Consider the following 9,232-nt stretch of genomic DNA (forward strand, 5'->3'; position numbering starts at 1 on the left):
CTCCCCATCGTTCCCGTCCCTCATGTCACCACCCGCCCATCTGCCGCTGTCAAACGCCCTAGTGGCGCCTCCACTTCCTCTGCTCCTAAAAAGGCTCCACCCCGCCCCCCATCCCCACCCCAAAATGCCATGGACGTCTCCCCACCAGGCCCCGCTCCCTCCTCCTCCTCCTCCCCACCCGGTCTCTACAAATATCTCCTGTCCCATCCCGATCCTTCCTTCCTCGAGGCCCGGAATCTCTCCCTCCTCCTCCGCCAACATTTCCCTGGCGCCCCCATATCTCTCCTTACTCCCAGACGGGATTCTGTTCTTATCTCCTCCCCCAGCCCCACCCTCCATACTGACATCCTCTCCCGCCTCCCCATCACCCGTTTTGGTCCTCACGCCACCCTCACCCCTGCTCCCTCCCCATCTCCTACCCGCCAACCCCAACCCCCGCGTCGCCCGCCGACCCTCACCGCCGTGATCACTCGGCTTAGCCCGTCGATCACGGAGGAGGAGGTGCTGGCGGAGCTGAAGGCCCATCCCACCCTGGAGGTGCGGGCAGTCCGCCGCATTTTCAACGCGACCGGCCCCACCCGCCTTATGCGGGTTTTCTCTGAGGACGCCCCCTCCATTGACCGTCTCCTGAAGGAGGGTGCCCTCCTCTTCAATCAGCGGTTCAAAGTCGACCCCTCCCGTTCCCCCCCTCAATCCCTGCGCTGCCAGAGATGTCTGCGCTACAATGCACATCCAACAGCCGAGTGCCGCGAGGCCCCCACCTGCCCGCATTGTCGGCAAGCGCACTTCCTCCGGCAGTGCCCCAACCTCCAATCCCCTCCCTCCTGTAATACCTGCAGCCTCCCCCACCCCACCTACTCCCAAAAATGTAAAGCCCGACCTCCTCCTACCACTCCTGAACTCACCGTCCCTGTCCGTCCCCTGGACGCCCCCACCCCTCCTGGCAATTCCCTTCGTCCCCCCCCCACTGCTGAGGACATCATCAGGTTCCTCACCATTGTCCTCCAAAACGTCCATCCCTTTCAGCGCCCCCACACCTTACAACAGATCTCCCTCGCCGCCCGTTCCATATTCCACCTTAAAATGTACGCCACCTTTTCCAATAACCAGGCCCATTTCACCTTCTCCCGCCTTGACACCCTCGTCTAAGTCCTTCCAATGGCGCGACAGCATCGTATCCTTTTCAACAATATCCGCTCCCTTCCCGCCAACAAGAACCTCTTCCTGCACACCCTTGCTACCCACCGTGTGGATGCCTTCCTCCTTAATGAAACCTTCCTCCAACCCCACCACTCCATCCACACCTCCCCCTATCTCCTCCACCGCTCTGATAATCCCCTCCCAGTTGCGCGTGGCGGAGTTGCCATTGGCCACCACCGCCAGATCCCCGTTCGGCTCCAGCCTCTCCTTCCCGACCCCACCGAACACCTGATCCTTAGTCTCTTCTTCCCCGGCCTTACCATTACCTGTGCCACCATCTATGTCCGCCCCAACGCCCCTCTTCCTTTCGACTTCCTCTCCCACATCGACCGTACCTTCTCCTCCTATGTGATCGCCGCCGACCTCAACATCCATAGTCGCTCCACTGCCCAGTTGCGGCGGTGGCATCGGTTCCTCTCCTCCCTTCAAGGCGACCTCATCCCCATCCCCCAACACACCCGTCCCGAATCCAACTCCACTCCCGATGTTATCCTCTCCTCCCCCAACCTCCTTGGTCGCATTACGGTGGATGTCCTGGAGCCTATTGGTAGCGACCATCTCCCTGTCCTCCTCACCGTGTCAGACGGCCGTCGCCCCCGCCCCGACCCTCGTCATGACCCTCCCCCGAAGTACATCCATGACTATTCCCGTGCCAACTGGAATGCCTACCGGGATACCCTCTCCACTCAGGTCGATAGCCACCCTCTCGCCTACCGCCGTCCCGATGATGTCACCCATGCCGCCTCCTTTCTCCAGCAGACCTTGTCTGAGGCCGTGGAGGCCCACGTCCCTACTGTTGCCGTCCACCCCCACCGTCCTACCTTACCACCACAGGCCGTCCTCCTCCTCCGTGAATCCCGTCGTCTCTACCGTGCCTTCCTCCGCACGCGTGACCCGGACACCCTACGACGCCACCGGCAACTACAGCGACACATTCGAAATTTGCTCGCGGCCAAGAAACGCCGGGACTGGCGACAGACATGCACCCGTTTAAATGCTACCCTCCCTATAAACTCGTCCAAGTTCTGGACCGCCTTCCGTCGCCTTACCGGAACTAAACCCTCCCCCTACTATCCTCTTCTCCACGATGATCACCCCTTCCCTGACGCCCTTAGTAAGGCCAATCACTTTGCCTCCTACCTGTCCGATGTGTTTTCCATCCCTGATGATCCCCAGTTCGATTACTCCCTCTTCCCAGATATCCGCGATCGAACTGACACCTCTGTCCCTCCCCTCGCTCCTGGTTTCCAGTACTTGGACAACATTCCACACACGGACCTTAATGCCCCCATCACCACACAGGATCTCATCGATACACTCCGCACCAAACGCAACACCGCTCCTGGTCACGATCGTGTTACCTACCGTCACCTTCGTGAAGCTCCTGTCTCTTTTCTCTCCACCCTGGCCAGGCTCTACACTGTAGTCCTGTCCACCGGTTACTACCCCGACCTGTGGAAAACCTCCCGTATCCTCATGTTCCTCAAACCTGGCAAACCGCCGTCCGCCGTCTCCTCCTACCGTCCCATCAGCCTTACCTCGGTCTTCAGCAAGGTCCTGGAATCTATCCTCACCCGCCGCATCCACCAGCATCTCCGCCAGCACCGCCTCCTCCCCGTTACCCAGTGTGGCTTTCGGCCGTCCTTCTCTTCCGACGATCTTCTCCTTCACCTCACTCATCTCCTTTCCGAACAGCTCAATTCCCGTCGCTCCGCAATCTTCCTCTCTCTTGACCTCGAACGCGCATATGACCGCGTATGGCATTCCGGTCTCCTCTTCAAGCTCCAAACCTTCGCCCTTCCCATTAACTACGTTCGTCTGATCGGTTCCTTTCTCTCCCGCCGTCCTTCCTATGTCACCATCCATAACACCGATTCCTACACCTTTTTCCCCTCCGCCGGTGTGCCCCAAGGCTCCGTCCTATCCCCCCTTCTGTACTTGTTGTACACGGCGGACATGCCGCCGCCGTCACCCCCTGTCCACCTTCTCCAGTTTGCCGATGACACCGCCTTCCTTGCCCTTGCCCCCACCCTGCGACGCTCCCAACGCCTTCTCCAATCCCATCTTGACCGGTTCACCGCTTGGTGCAACCAGTGGTTGCTCAAGGTCAATCCTTCCAAAACCCAGGCGATCATTGTAGGCAACACCACTCCCTCCTTCCGCCTCCTTGATTTCTATCTCACCGTTTATGGCCGTCCCATCGCTCTCACCCCCACCCTTAAGTACCTTGGCGTCACCCTCGACCGTCGCCTCTCCTGGACTCCCCATCTCCAGACAATCCAAGCCAAGGCACGTTCCCGACTCCGTCTCCTCAAGCTCCTTTCCGGCCGAACGTGGGGTTTGGACCCCTCCACCATCCTCCACACCTATAAGTCCCTCATCCGCCCTATCCTCTGTTACGCCCATCCAGCCTGGATCTCCGCCCCCCCTTCCTTTTATAAATCCATCCAAATCCTTGAACGCCATGCTCTCCGCCTTGCCTATCGCATCCGTCTCCCTTCCCCCACGCGGATCCTGTATGACCTTATCCCCTTCCCCCACCTCCTCCTCTTCCTCGAAAGGATACGAATCCTATACACCTCCCGTAAACTCGATCCTCCTCACCCGCTCGTCTCCCCGATCCTCTCCCACCCCCGCCCGCTGCCGCGCCTGTACTCCCATGTCCCACCCGGTCTCCATCTCTCCACCCTCCTTACCCTCTCCCAAGGTGGTTTCCGCCAGCTCCCTCTCCCTGATGATGTCCTCGTCCCCTCCATCTACCCCTCCTATCAACTTTGACCCTGCCCCCCCTCCCTCCTGGTGTCCTTTCCCTGCGGCACCCTCCCTCCTTTCTCTTCCCTTCCCTTCTCTCTCCTTTTCCCCCATCCCCTCCCTCCACCCCTCTTCTTCCGGGCTTCCCCTCCCCCTTCCTCCCTCCCCCCTCTTTCCCCTGCCCGTGGCGTCCCTGCTCTCCCCTCTCGCTTTCCCTCTCCCCCTCCTCCTTCTCCTCCTCCTCCTCCTCCTCCTCCTCCTCCTCTCTTGGCAGGTCCCCGGACTCGCACACGCATCGTGAACTTTCGCGCGCCGGAGATCATCGCCCTCGGATTAGTGTCTGTGCCGTCGTGTCTGTGCCTCAGTGTTTTTCGCCGTCCACGCTCCTTCGTTCACGTGTGTCATCTACCTCGTCAGTGCTTGTGCCCAGTGCCGACGGTTTTTCTTGTTTGTTTCGTCAAGTGTGAACGGCTTCATGTTTTTTAACTATTGTATCTCCTGTTTTTTAACCGCCATTCTGTTACTTGTCTGTCTCCCTTTCTTTTATCTTGTACTGCTTATGGCTGAAGAGCGGAGTACACTGTTCCGCTGCCAGCCCACCTTGTATGGGGTGTCCAAATTACAATAAAGAAAAAAAAAAAAAAAAAAAAAAAAAAAAAGAGGTACGTCCAATATGCGACATTCCCGCTGTCCCTATACATGAGCTGCGAGCTGTACCAGTTACGAGCTAGAGACGCGATCGCGTTGCTCTCTGTACGAATGCCGATGCTGAGCGGTCAGCTAGGAGGCGCTCCATCCATGTCGGTACCGGTGAGCGTTGCACTCGCAGTCGCAAAAACGTACGGCAAGTATATTACTCGGAAGAGTCAATGACAGTCCACGCCCCCCTGCGTGGGAAGAGTCTTTCTAGGCCATGACCCACCGGAAGGGCGCAGCGTCCCCCACCCCAGACATGTGACGTCACACCATCGGTATTGACGACTAGACTGATTCCTTATAATCATTTGCCATACACCGGTGGAAGCTGCCGAGACGAGTAACTACATAGCGGGCTCGCCGTGTCACTAATGTACAGAGATACAACAGTTTCGACTGGAACCGGATTAAACGTATACACGGCGCTGATTAGTAATAGATAGAGCCATCAGAATACAGATAATGTATACAACTGTCCGTATACATGCTGAAAGACTCTGCTCACAATCACAACCACACGTCAGCCACACACCCTTATCACGCACTACTCTCTGCCTGTAACACGCACACAGACAATATGTAAGCACCAGCATGGAACAACACCCAGTGCATCCTCTCCGCCACATTAGACAATCCACACTGTCATAACCAGACTGGGAGGTCCACTCAGAAAACAGAATATCCCACCCACCCGACAACCACCATTGCTCAGCCAAGCCACCAACACCCACACATGTCCTACACAGGGGTGCACCCAACATCACAATACTGCCTCCTCTCACAGCACACAAACAATGGCAGGAATGAAAGACACAGGTCTGCCACAAGCATGGAATGAGAGCGCCGCCTGTCATGAGCCAAAGGTGCATCCTGACGTGGCAAATCAGATGATGCCGCAGGCATCCACTTACTATAATCACAATCAACAAACCGGCCGCCCCGCCCCCCATTAAACCTTTCCTTACAACAATGTGTACCTTAACCTAACCTATGTCGTACCTTAACCTAACCTATGTCGTACCTTAACCTAACCTATGTCGTACCTTAACCTAACCTATGTCGTACCTTAACCTAACCTATGTCGTACCTTAACCTAACCTATGTCGTACCTTAACCTAACCTATGTCGTACCTTAACCTAACCTATGTCGTACCTTAACCTAACCTATGTCGTACCTTAACCTAACCTATGTCGTACCTTAACCTAACCTATGTCGTACCTTAACCTAACCTATGTCGTACCTTAACCTAACCTATGTCGTACCTTAACCTAACCTATGTCGTACCTTAACCTAACCTATGTCGTACCTTAACCTAACCTATGTCGTACCTTAACCTAACCTATGTCGTACCTTAACCTAACCTATGTCGTACCTTAACCTAACCTATGTCGTACCTTAACCTAACCTGTATTGCGCCTTAACCTAACCTGTATTGCGCCTTAACCTAACCTGTATTGCGCCTTAACCTAACCTGTATTGCGCCTTAACCCAACCTGTATTGCGCCTTAACCTAACCTGTATTGCGCCTTAACCTAACCTGTATTGCGCCTTAACCTAACCTGTATTGCGCCTTAACCTAACCTGTATTGCGCCTTAACCTAACCTGTATTGCGCCTTAACCTAACCTGTATTGCGCCTTAACCTAACCTGTATTGCGCCTTAACCTAACCTGTATTGCGCCTTAACCTAACCTGTATTGCGCCTTAACCTAACCTGTATTGCGCCTTAACCTAACCTGTATTGCGCCTTAACCTAACCTGTATTGCGCCTTAACCTAACCTGTATTGCGCCTTAACCTAACCTGTATTGCGCCTTAACCTAACCTGTATTGCGCCTTAACCTAACCTGTATTGCGCCTTAACCTAACCTGTATTGCGCCTTAACCTAACCTGTATTGCGCCTTAACCTAACCTGTATTGCGCCTTAACCTAACCTGTATTGCGCCTTAACCTAACCTGTATTGCGCCTTAATGTAACCCATATTGCGCCTTAACGTAACCTATATTGCGCCTTAACGTAACCTATATTGCGCCTTAACGTAACCTATATTGCGCCTTAACGTAACCTGTATTGCGCCTTAACGTAACCTATATTGCGCCTTAACGTAACCTATATTGCGCCTTAACGTAACCTATGTTGCGCCTTAACGTAACCTATATTGCGCCTTAACGTAACCTATATTGCGCCTTAACGTAACCTATATTGCGCCTTAACGTAACCTATATTGCGCCTTAACGTAACCTATATTGCGCCTTAACGTAACCTATATTGCGCCTTAACGTAACCTATATTGCGCCTTAACGTAACCTATATTGCGCCGTAACGTAACCTATATTGCGCCTTAACGTAACCCACGTTGCGCCTTAACGTAACCCACGTTGCGCCGTAACGTAACCCACGTTGTGCCGTAACCCGACACACGTTGGGCCGTAACCCGACACACGTTGGGCCTTAACCCGACACACGTTGGGCCTTAACCCGACACACGTTGGGCCTTAACCCGACACACGTTGGGCCTTAACCCGACACACGTTGGGCCTTAACCCGACACACGTTGGGCCTTAACCCGACACACGTTGGGCCTTAACCCGACACACGTTGGGCCTTAACCCGACACACGTTGGGCCTTAACCCGACACACGTTGGGCCTTAACCCGACACACGTTGGGCCTTAACCCGACACACGTTGGGCCTTAACCCGACACACGTTGGGCCTTAACCCGACACACGTTGGGCCTTAACCCGACACACGTTGGGCCTTAACCCAACACACGTTGGGCCTTAACCCAACACACGTTGGGCCTTAACCCAACACACGTTGGGCCTTAACCCAACACACGTTGGGCCTTAACCTGCTCTGTAATTGTCATACGACGCGTTAAATTAGTGTAGTGTTGCCTAACTGCAACCCCCGCAATATAGTTTGCTACTCGCACTGCCCGGTCCCCAGTGTATCGCTTCATGTTAAACACCTTGCAGCTATACACTAATGTGGATGGCAGCAGGACGTACATGCTCAATGCCCTTTGCAGTTGTTCATTGGCATTTGCAGTTGTTCATTGGCATTTGCAGTTGTTCATTGGCATTCGCATGGCGAAGCACTTAGCCTACGCTGTGGTACGGCCTGTGTCAACTGTCCGCTGATGTTGTACGTCCAAATCACACACTGTACTGCACATTGGTCCTCATGTACTGAATGATACATCGTGGTACATGTGACCGTACAACGACTGCGCCAACAACGGCGAACCATGCGGTCCAAATGTTGTGCACTCAGCTACGTGTCGTCGCCCTATAAGAGCTGGATTGCAGTGTGGTATGCCCTGGATGGCGATCAGCATGAGCCGTCTGTTGATGTAGTGGCGCGTGTTGTCAGACGTAGTCGTCTCTTCTCACACACCGTGATAGCATGGTGCACTGCGTTCCACATCTGCGACATGCGACAGAGGCCGGTTGACAGTCGTTCGCGCAATGGACATCGCATACGTACGGGGGCCACCTTCCACGTGTTCGCGAAGCGTGCACATGTTGTTGCGTGTATGTGGGCAGACATAGTGTGTCGTGACACCTGACACAGGCATGCAACAATCGTTGAATTTGCAAATGGCGATGGACGCCTACGTTTGCTGGTGACGTTACGCAAATGAACAACTGGTAAACCGTTGTGGTGCGGTTGTTCTCGCTAGAGGTGAATCAGTGATGGCGACGATCGGTTGAGCTACCAACCGGTTGTTCCAGCGATACCCACCATGCCCACGAACGTGAATGGCATCTGGGTGTGAAGCGATACGCGGCGGTGGCTGGGTGGGACCGTCCCCGGCCGGTGAGGGGGGGCCTCCCGGCGTGCTGGCCGCGCGGTGCGTGGGCGCACGCGCTACAGCCGGCTGGTGGGGGCGGCCAGTGGCAGGCGCGCCGGCCGACGGAGGCGGCAGGCGGCGCAGCTGCGCGCCGGCGCACCCTGCACGCGGCGCCGTGCGGCCAAAGTAGGTCCTCGCGGGCCCGGTGCGAAGCGCGGTGGACATCTGCAGTGTGCTGGTCCGATTGAGGACTGTGTGCGCTGAGGATGCGCCGCCGCCCGGCGCTCGGCGCCGCGACGCCGTCTGCTGCTCGGTCGCCTCTGCGGTTCTCGCAGGTGGTTTGTATCGCAGCTGTGCGGACGTGTTGGCGCGTGCGCTGTGCTGGGAGAGTTCGCTTCGGCACCCAAGTGGGGCTTTTGTCCTTCTGTGGCGCTGGCGTTGGAGCTGCCGGTCACCGTAGGTGGCGCGTGTTGTCTCCCGCCGGCAATGCCACGACAGCACGCTCCCGGGCCTCTGTCGGCAGCGGCAAGCTCAGTTGGGAGCATGGGTGGTCGCACCTAAAGCGTCTACTCGCCAAACTCCGGGCGATTGCGCCTCTCTCGAACCCGACCAAGTACTTAGGACGGCGCTGCGCGCCGCCGGGACCTGAGAGGGTTTCGAGGTGTATGGTGCAGGGGAGCTCAGCCTCCTCCTGTTTGCAGAATAATTGAGCGGACGCTTGCGTGTTCGCGCGGGCCCCCGGGACACACTCCCGGGCGGCCGGCTGCTCAGCTCTAGTTGACGCAGC

This window comes from Schistocerca serialis, unplaced genomic scaffold (assembly GCF_023864345.2).
Source record: "Schistocerca serialis cubense isolate TAMUIC-IGC-003099 unplaced genomic scaffold, iqSchSeri2.2 HiC_scaffold_1196, whole genome shotgun sequence".
Classification (NCBI taxonomy): domain Eukaryota; kingdom Metazoa; phylum Arthropoda; class Insecta; order Orthoptera; family Acrididae; genus Schistocerca; species Schistocerca serialis.